The following is an 11,453-nucleotide window of genomic DNA, read 5'->3' as shown; positions in this document are numbered from 1 at the left end:
ATCTTACCTGGCTAGTCTCTTTGTTGTTTTCTGAACAGTTTAGCGTCGTTAACAGCTCAGGCTGTTTCATTTTCAACTGATCAAGGAGCTGTTCACAGGGCTGGGTTCTCACCAGTGTTGATGGGTATGCATAATTTTTCCTCTGTGGGGTCATACCTTTAGTGGATATAAGTGGTAAACATCGAAATGTGGCATATGAGTAAAGGTTTTTTTTAATTGAAAAATAACTTTTATAATATTGTATTGGTTTCTGCCATACATCAACATGAATCAGTCATAGTTATACATATGTCCCCTCCCTCTTGAACTACTCCCAGCATTTTTTTTTAATGCTAAAACTTATACTTCCCAGTAAGTCTTTGTCTTCCAAAAATATAACCACTGCCACATAAGAGAATCAATTTTGTTATCTGTCAGGTATAGATTGCTTAAAATGTTTCCTAAATTGACAACTCAACCAATTGCAAGATCCAACCTATGCCAAAACATGAAATTTTCCACCTACGAAAGATGTATTATAGGCTCTAAAAGGATTCAGAGCATTCTGGAAAAAATGGCAATATTATTGGAATAAGACACAATTTTCTCAGCATGATCAGTTATATAGGAATAATCATTTTACTGTAAGTTTGGCGGAAAGTAAACATTAACCAGTTACACTTCTTTACAATAATTCATGTTCTCATAATTTACACAGGCTCTGCCCTTTTCCCTTAACACTTATATTCCTAATTTCATTGAAAAATGGATAATAAACATCAAGAGTCTTGGGGGAAAAAAATTAACTAGCATCCATTAGTGCCATCTCCTTTTATAAATGCTTAAAAAAAAAAAAAGAACAACTTTAAAGTATAATTTACATACTGCAGAAAAAACTCAATGATTTTTAGTAAATTTACAGAGTGTCACCACTACTGCAACCTAATGAATAACTCAATTACTCAGCCTGTGTTAAATACTTTGTTACACCTTCTTTCATGAAGGCTTCCCTAAATACATTATAGCTTATACTGCTCTGAGGTCCCAAAATGGTAATTCTTGAATGGCAATCTAAACGGTCCATGACAAAAGGAGAGGTACACATAAAAAATGCACAATGTGGTAAACCTTGCATTAAACTAGATTTATTGAATTACATTCCTCGATTTTTGGTATTAAAATGTCCTTTAAAAACAGTGCTAGATAGATGGTAGGCTTTCTTTTTGTGCTTTCTTTAGCACATTTCTAAAATATGCTCTCTTAATAAAGCCAGTTCCCTGAATGTTTGTAAACTTTTACTGAATTATGCTTGCCCAAGTTTCTGGGAGCATATGCCATGTATATCATCTAATGCTTGATTAAACCTAGTTTAGGATTCCAGTTTTTCCATATTTGAGTTAATCAGCGTGAGATGGTAAATCTGTGTCAGGGAATGGCAGGACCTAGTTTCCAGGAACAACTAGCACTGTATACAGTTGAATTCAACTTCAAAATTTTTTAAATTCAATTTCCCTTTAAAAGTACCTGTTGGGATATCCAGTTTCAGATCCTGTTGTAGAAAGCAGTTAAGTTTGGTCAAACCTATTTTTACAGTTTTATTAAGTTCTTGACTTCGTGTCATTAATTCTTCTTCATCAATAATTATCTGACCGAGGAAAAAGTTTTTCTGGTTCTCATCAGCTGCTTTATGCCCACTTAATTGTTGAGTAATCGCTAAACTTGAAGTGTCACATCCTTGGTTTATAACCTGTAAATGATGCAAATGAGATTTCATTACTAAGATCAAAGTTGCCAGTCCTTTATGCAACATGTTAACTTCTCCTTACCTTGAAGTTTTCCATAACAGAGGTTTTAGAAACACACGTCAAAGTATAAATAGTAATACTAATAACCCCTTTATATTCACTACCCAGCCTCACCGTTTATTACTACATGGGATATAGATCAATTAAGACTGGCCAATTACTCCTGCTCTCCACCAAGACAGTTCTGAAGCAATTTCTGTATCATTTTGTCCTTTTACACTGCATACTTCTCTAAGAGTTAAGAACTTCTTAAGACCACTCTCACATCTAAATGGCATCACCAACTCAAGGGACATGAGTTTCGGTAAACTCCAGGAGTTGGTGACGGACAGGGACGCCTGGCATGCTGTGGTCCATGGGGTCACAAAGAGTCGGACATGACTGAGCGACTGAACTGAACTAAACTCACATCTAAAGAATTTAACATTCCTTTCTTTACATCAAATGTCTAGTCAGTGTTTAAATTTCACGAGTTCTCTCATGTTTTTCAGGCTTGTTTGAATCAGAATTCATCATTAGATTTGGTTGATATGTCTTATCAGATTGATTATATTCTTTGCAGCCAAAGATGGAGAAGCTCTATACAGTCAGCGAAAACAAGACTGGGAGCTGACTGTGGCTCAGATCATGAACTCCTTATTGCCAAATTCAGACTTAAATTGAAGAAAGTAGGGAAAACCACTAGACCATTCAGGTATGACCTAAATCAAATCCCTTATGATTATACAGTGGAAATGACAAATAGATTTAAGGGACTAGATCTGATAGACAGAGTGCTTGATGAACTATGGACGGAGGTTCGTGACATTGTACAGGAGACAGGGATCAAGACCATCCCCATAGAAAAGAAATGCAAAAAGGCAAAATGGTTGTCTGAGGAGGCCTTACAAAATAGCTGTGAAAAGAAAAGAAGCGAAAAGCAAAGGAGAAAAGGAAAGATATTCCCATCTGAATGCAGAGTTCCAAAGAATAGCAAGGAGAGATAAGAAAGCCTTCCTCAGCAATCAGTGCAAAGAAATAGAGGAAAACAACAGAATGGGGAAGACTAGAGATCTCTTCAAGAAAATTAGAGATACCAAGGGATCATTTCATGCAAAGATGGGCTCAATAAACGACAGAAATGGTATGGACCTAACAGAAGCAGAAGATATTAAGAAGAGGTGGCAAGAATACACAGAAGAACTGTACCAAAAAGATCTTCATGACCCAGATAATCATGATGGTGTGATCACTCACCTAGAGCCAAGACATCCTGGAATGTGAGGTCAAGTAGACCTTAGAAAGCATCACTATAAACAAAGCTAGTGGAGGTAATGGAATTCCAGTTGAGCTATTTCAAATCCTGAAAGATGATGTTGTGAAAATGCTGCACTCAATATGCCAGCAAATTTGGAAAACTCAGCAGTGGCCACAGGACTGGAAAAGGTCAGTTTTCATCCCAATCCCAAAGAAAGGCAATCCCAAAGAATGCTCAAACTACCACACAATTGCACTCATCTCACACGCTAGTAAAGGAATGCTCAAAATTCTCCAAGCCAGGTTTCAGCAATACATCAACCGTGAACTTTCAGATGTTCAAGATGGATTTAGAAAAGGCAGAGGAACCAGAGATCAAATTGCCAATATCTGCTGGATCATCAAAAAAGCAAGAGAGTTCCAGAAAAACATCTACTTCTGCTTTATTGACTATGCCAAAGCCTTTGACTGTGTGGATCACAATCAACTGTGGAAAATTCTGAAAGAGATAGGAATACCAGACCACCTGACCTGCCTCTTGAGAAACCTGTATGCAGGTCAGGAAACAACAGTTAGAACTGGACATGGAACAACAGACTGGTTCCAAATAGGAAAAGGAGTACATCAAGGCTGTATATTGTCACCCTGCTTATTTAACTTATATGCAGAGCACATCATGAGAAACCCTGGGGTGGAAGAAGCACAAGCTGGAATCAAGATTGCCAGGAGAAATATCAATAATCTCAGATATGCAGATGACACCACCCTTACGGCAGAAAGTGAAGAAGAACTAAAGAGACTCTTGATGAAAGTGAGAGAGGAGAGTGAAAAAGTTGGCTTAAAGCTCATCATTCAGAAAACTAAGATCATGGCATCTGTTCCCATCACTTCATGGGAAATAGATGGGGAAACAGTGGAAACAATGGCAGACTATTTTGGGGGGCTCCCAAATCACTGCAGATGGTGATTGCAGTCTTGAAATTAGAAGACGCTTACTCCTTGGAAGGAAAGTTATGACCGACCTAGATAGCATATTTAAAAGCAGAGACATTACTTTGTCAGCAAAGGTTTGTCTAGTCAAGGCTATGGTTTTTCCAGTGGTCATGTATGGATGTGAGAGTTGGACTATAAAGAAAGCTGAGCATTGAAGAATTGATTCTTTTGAACTACAGTGTTGGAGAAGACTCTTGAGAGTCCCTTGGACTGCAAGGAGATCAAACCAGTCCATCCTAAAGGAGAACAGTCCTGGGTGTTCATTGGAAGGACTGATGTTGAAGCTGAAACTCCAATACTTTGGCCACCTCATGCGAAGAGTTGACTCATTGGAAAAGACCCTGATGCTGGGAAGGATTGGGGGCAGGAGGAGAAGGGGATGACAGAGGATGAGATGGTTGGATGGCAGCACCGACTTGATGTACATGGCTTTGGGTAGACTCCAGGAGTTGGTGATGGACAGGGAGGCATGGTGTGCTGGGATTCATGGGTCACAAAGAGTCAGACACGACTGAGTGACTGAACTGAACTGACATGTCTTAACTTAGTGACTATATAATTTCTCATCAAAACTGAGATATTCTAAGAGTAAAAAGGGCCATTAATAATAATTACCCCAGTGCAATAAATATCAACAAGGACTATCCTAGGCAAACCAGGGCTTAGGGCCCTCTAGGTCTTAACTCCCTTTTGATATAGGTTATCCATACTTTCTGCTTTGAAAGAAAATTTCATTGAAGAAACCAGGTATTTGTGCTCTACTGAATATCTCAATTATTAAATATGTTCAATGCACCTCTGTTATTTTCACATGTTCATTTGTCCTCTGTATTTTCTACAAATTAGTTAGATCTAAAGGCTTGATCTAGACCAGGTTTTAACTTTTTGGCAAGAATATTCCATAGGTGGTACTGAAAGTGCATCACGCCTGGTTGTGTCTCTCACGTTAAGGTTAATCGGTGTGGGGATTCCCTGGTCGTTCAGTGGTTAGGATGCTGTGCTTTCACTGCCAAGGGCCGAGGTTCCGTCCCTGGTCAGGAGACTAAAATCTCACAAGCTGCATGGAAAAAAATCAACCAGTGTGTTTGAGTATGGTCACCTTCTTAGTTATAAAGATCTGTCATCAGCTTTTGCTCAAATGGTGTACAGACTCACTAATGTCCACAAAGATTATTTCACTAGGGGTTTTGCAAGATGGAGGTATCCTAATTCTATCATTTCTTCTGCATTTTACTAGCCAGAATTCTCCTTTGAAACACTTTTCTTCATCCATTACCCTGCTAAACCAAGACAGAGTTCTTTCAGGAAAGTCAGATGACCTTTCAATTGCTTCCCTTCATTTACCACTGCTTAAAATAATTTACTGCTTCCCTAGCATGATCCAAAGGAGACTAATGAAATTTTTATGAATTTATCAATTTTAACATATTTGATATATCTTAATCTATTGTAGCAATTATTCCTCATGATGCTCAAATTGTACCACCTCCAAATAAGGGAGTGTCTCAGGTTGGCTCCTAAGTCTTTTTGAGATAATTCCATTAATCTTTAACAGCATCTTTACTTTCTGGTATGACAAGATCTATAGGCTCATCTGGTATATTTCCTGCTCCAAACCTGAAATTACCTATTTCTCTACTAGTCATAGTTCCTTTTTGTGAAAATAGGTTATATAGCTTAAAACACTTAAGTTCTTTTACCTAATTTTTTAAGAACAGTAGTAAAATCCTTTCATTGCACAGAAGAAAAACCAACCCACAAAGGGCTCATGCAAATGTTAAGTTCAAGCAAACCCACAAACCTATCAGATATATTCTGAGTAACCAGAACAATATCCTAAATACTTAAAGCAATAACAGGTTTGAATGTACCCAGACAAAAGTAAAAATCATTTATAAGTGAAAAGTATTATACACCAAAAGACAGCATGCTCTAAACCAAAGTAAGTAACAAACCGGAAACCAAAGAAAGATATAGGACAGATCAGACAAATGTTAAATCATCTGGAGGTTTAGGAAACATATATGTGAAACAAGATCATGTATAAGCATACCAACTATTATCCTTACAATTTTAAGTAATTCATTATACTTTAGCATGTGTTTTGAAGCCAATACTTAGCCAAGACTATAAAATTTTCTGATGATCACCTGTTCTCCCCAAGGGAGGTTCCAGTTATAAAGTAATTACCTTCAATAAATTCTGAAGTTCCTTTTGCCTTTTACTTAACCAAGATGCCCACTGCTCAGAAAAACAAAGTGTGCTTGTGTTCAGAGCCTCGCATCTCTGTTCAGTCTCTTTAGAAATTATTTCAAGGTTGCTACTGAGTTTATCACAGTGTTTCTTAGACTCTTCAACCAATTTTCTACCTTCTTGGTTAAACTGTGAGTTCCTCTGACAAATCATCAAAATCAGCACAAAACTTTTCACCGTGAGAAGTTGTTTTTGCTAATTACATCTTTAGATTTCCTTTAGGAAAAGAGAATAACACTGTTAAAATGAAAAACTAAGACTCAAAGGATACATATCTTGCCCAAGATCACATGGCTCAAAAATGGCATATTCAAACCTAAGTAGTCTTATTCCAGAGTTCAAGTTCTTGTCTTTTCACAGCAGACTGATATCACATCTGTGACTAAATGACTTTTGAAAATATCTCTTTTCTTATAAAACCCTTTTCAGCCCTTTTCCAGATGTGACACTTTACTTCATACCTCTTAGAATATTAACTATATGGTTATTAAAATGAACTCTGCCTAAGTGTTTTACTCCTTGCGGGTTCTTAGTGGTTAAGAATCTACCTGCAGTGCAGGAGATGAGGGTTCAATTCCTGGGTTGGAAGGATCCCCTGGAGAAGGAGATCCACTCCAGTATTCTTACCTGGAAAATCCCATTGACAGAGAAGCCTGGCGGGCTACAGTCCCAGGGGTTGCAAAAAGGCTGGACACAACTTTAGCAACTAAACAACAGCAATTGAATTATGTTACTTAAGAACATCTCCTATTGCCTGTAGCCTTGAGATTATAGTCCCTAAACTGTCCATAATCAGTTAAGTCATTCTCTTCTTAAGCAGTTTTGCCTTGTCTATGACACAAAATAAATAATAAAAATTATAAATATTATAGAACAAAGTCAATTATAAAACTTTCTAATAATTAAAAGACAAGTATATTGAGGTGTGACAAATTATACATATAGCACATATAATGCAATGTAACATAATGCTGATATGAAACTAATATCCCAGTATATATTTAAAATTCATCAATGGCTTCCTTCTCTCCGTAAAGTTCCCTATACTATCAATAGCATTCAAAGTCATCTCACAGGAGCAGAGTTAAACTTTGGGGAATGAAGATTACCCTCTACTACCACTAGATGGTACACCATGTGAGTAAATCAAGTGGGGAAGCAAATGTGCCCCAAACCAAAGTTCAGCTACAGATAAAGTGGAAATAATTGAAAAAGGGAAAGAGAATTAAGTGGTAAGCTTGCAGACTATTGACACAAATCCATCCGCTCGAGGAATCACAACCCACTAGAAATAAAAAGTGGGGAAATGCTTCCTAGATTCAGAATCTAGAAAGAAGAGTTCAGAGTGAACATGCTATAATGGAACAGGACCAACAACAGAATTGAAAAACTGATGACAGGAGTTAGTAGTAGGATAGGTAACATCCAGAATTGTAGAGCTGTGTCATTCAATAGAAACATGAGTCATATACACAATTTAAAAATTTCTAGAAGCCATATTAAGAACGAAAAACAATAAAGCAGAGAGACAATGTACTGGCTAACTATAGCATATGTGTAAGTAAAATACGTGAACACAACACGTATGAGGTAGGAAGGAAGAATTGGGAATACACTGCTAAGGTCCTTTCATTATACACGAAACAGCAAACTATTTGGAGGTGGATTAAAATTATTTTAAAGTATATATTATTAATCTTAGGAAAAACAGTTTTAAAAAGTAATTTTAAAGGCATAAATGACAAGTCAATGGGAGATAAAATGAAAATATAAAGATGCTTGACTTAAATTAGGAAAGGAAAAAAAGAAAACAAAGCACAAATGATGCAACAAATAGAAAATGACAAAATGGTAGGTTTTAATAAAACCATACCAATACTTAAATGAGAATGGTCTAATCACACCAGATAAAAGCCATACATAGTTAGATTTGATTAAAAAAAAAAGTAAGACCCAATTATATGCTGTCTATAAGAAATCCACTTTAAAGACTTACTTCCAAAGCAAAGAGATGGAGAAAGCTATATTATGCAAATAGCAATCAATGGAAAACTGACATGTTTGTATTGAAAGAAAGTGAAAGTGAAGTTGCTCAGTCCTGTCTGACTCTCTGCAACCCCACAGACGGTAGCCTGCCAGGCTCCTCTGTCCATGGGACAGAGGCAAGAATACTGGAGTGGGTAGCCATTTCCTTCTCCAGGGAATCTTCCTGACCCAGGAATCGAACCCAGGTCTCCTGCACTGCAGGCAAACTCTTTACCATCTGAGCCAGAAGTTTTTGAATTAATTTCAGACAAAGTAGACTTCAAAACAATGAAAATTATCAAGGATAAAAAGGGATCCTATTAATACATAATGATAAAAGGTCAATTCTCCAAGATATATCACCCCTACTGTGAATGCATCTACAACAGAGCATCACTTATATGAGGCAAAAACCTGACAGAACTGAGAAGAGAAACAGACAAATCTACAATTAAAGTCAATTTCAATATCCCTTTATTAGTAGAACAAGTAAACAGAAATTCAGTAAGGATATAGATGACCTGAATGGCACTACCAATTGTCCTAAATGACATGTTTAGAACACTTCATTCATCAAACGCAGAATACAGATTTTTCTCATATAAGTAGCACAGGAGTGAAGCATGCCATAATAAAACCACTAGGGCTCTGAAAATTAAATTGTTATTGGAATCACAGCCCCAAAAGGTGGGCCAAGACCTTCCCATTTAAAAAAGATTTAAATAGGGTTCTGAATCACCTAACATAATCAACAAAATGTCAGGAAACAACTGAAAACCACTCTGGAAAATCACACCTTGAATGAGTGAAGACAACAGGTACCAGCATTGAGATAATTCAAATGTTGGAACAATTTCGTAAGGATTTTAATCAACCATCATAAAAATGTTTTTAATGAGCAATTAAAATACATCTAGAAAAAAGAGAAAGAGAATCTTAATTTTCAATGAGCAATTAAAATACATCTAGAAAAAATAGAAGGAGAATCTTAACAAAGAAATAGAAGAGATTTTTAAAAAGAAGTAAAAGGAAATTATAAAACTGAAAAAAGCAGTAATTGAAATAAAACATCTCATTGAATGGGTTCAACAGTAGATTAAACAGGACAAAAGAAGGGTCAGTGAGCATAAAGTCAGATTATAGAATTTACTCAATCTTATCAAAGAGAAAATAGACTTTATATCTATAGTCTCAGAGAACTATGGGGCCACCAGAAAAAAAACAACAAAAAACTCAACATTTGTGTCATCAAAGTTCTAGAATCAGAGGAGAAAAAATACAGTGCTGAAAAATGTTCAAAGACATAATGGAGGGAGTTCCCTGGTAGTCAAATGGTAAGTACTTGGTGCTGCCATGGCCTGGGGTTCAATCCCCAGTTGGAGAACTAAGATCCTGCAAGCCATGTGCCAAGGCCAAAAAATCAATCGATCAATCTTGGTTTAAAAAAAAAAAAAAGGAAAATTTCAAAGTCTGGTGAAATACATAAGTCTACAGATTCAAGAAGCTGCTGCTAAGTTGCTTCAGTTGTGTCTGACTTTTTGCAATCCCACGGACCATAGCCCACCAGGCTCCTCTGTTGATGGGACTCTCCAGGCAAGAATACTGAAGTGGGTTGCCATGCCCTCTTCCAAGGGATGTTCCTAACCCAGGGATCAAACCCACATCTCTTACCAGGTCTTTACCACTAGTGCCACTTTCAAGAAGCCTAGCAAACCCAAAGATGATTAAATCAAAGAAATACATAAGCAAACACAATATAATCAAATGTTTAAAAACTAAGGACAAAGAAAATATCTTGAAAGCAGCTACAGAGAAACTGCCTATATATGACCAAGATTTGAATAACTATGGATTTCTCATCTCTTGGAGACCAAAAGGAAATGAAACAACATATTCCAGGTGCTGAAAGAAAAGACTTGTCAACCCTGAATTCTATAGCCAGTGAAAATATTGTTCAGGAATGAAAGGAAAATCAAGATATTGTCAGACAAAGCAAAACAGCATTTGTGGGCAGCAGACCTACCCTAAAGACTAAGGAAGTTCTCCAAACAGAAGAAAGCTTGAAACTTCAGGAAGGAACAACTTAATGGGCAAAAATAGGGGTAGATATCAGAATATCCTTATCCTTGTGAGTTTATAATATCTACAGGCAAAAATCTTGACAAACCCCATTTCTTATACAAAAAATTAAAAACCAGATCATGAGGAATTCCCTGGCAGTCCAATGGTTAGGACTTCGTACTTTCACTGCCAAGGACTCAGATTTGATCCCTGGTCAGGGAACTAAGTTACTGCAAGCCACGTGGTATGGCCAAAGTTTTTTTAAAAAAACTCATGGATTTAAATCTTACATAAAATTATAAAACTTCTAAAAGAAAACATAAGTTTGATTGAACTATATGAGAAGGATATGAGACTGGCACGCAATAAACTATAAAGTAACATTAAACATTAATGCAGGAAGCAGTAAACTTTTTCTTTAAAATCCAGATAGCAAATATTTTAGGCTTACAAGTAGTCTTTGATATACTCTTTTCAGTGTAAAAGCAGCTAAATACAGCCAAAGGCAACACATAAACAAACTGGCAGATGGAGTAAACAAACATGGTTATGTCCATAGAATTATCTGCAGTAGCAGGCATCCAGCCCAGAGTCATAGTTTGCCAAGCCCTGCTCTAATTAGTAAATATATATTTCATCATGAATATGAGTTAGAAATTGTTAAATTACTTCATGTGCATTCTAAAATTGAGCAAACACGTAAATATATTGTGGATGAAAGCCAAGTTTCTCACAGTCTGAAAAAGCAGCATGAATATGGACTGAAAAGATACTTATGTGCACATATATGTACACATTCACACATATATTTCCAGCTATGTCCACCTGAGAAGCCTTAGAAGAAACGACATCCTAGTAGCAGTAAGAACATCTAGTGCCCCGATCTTGGTTTTGTTACTATGATTGTAGAGCTGGAGCTGAGAAAGTACAAGATTACTGGAACACCATGCTACGTGTGTGTCTGTTAGTTGCTCAGTTCTTCTGATTCTTGGTGACCCCTCAAAACAGTCAGATCATGTCAAAAGGACACAGAAGACCACTTGAAGAGGCTCTCACCAGTCAAAACTGGGGCAGGGCGCTCCCTGGCTGCCCGGTGGTTAG

General features: G+C 36.9%; 1 pseudogene; it reads right to left on the bottom strand.

The window, feature by feature from the left end:
• The window catches only part of LOC122453682, a 29,980-nt pseudogene that overhangs the window by 5,631 nt on the left and 12,896 nt on the right, over positions 1–11,453 (bottom strand).

Source organism: Cervus canadensis, chromosome 15 (assembly GCF_019320065.1).
Source record: "Cervus canadensis isolate Bull #8, Minnesota chromosome 15, ASM1932006v1, whole genome shotgun sequence".
Lineage (NCBI taxonomy): Eukaryota > Metazoa > Chordata > Mammalia > Artiodactyla > Cervidae > Cervus > Cervus canadensis.
This window is presented reverse-complemented; position numbering and strand designations above follow the sequence as displayed.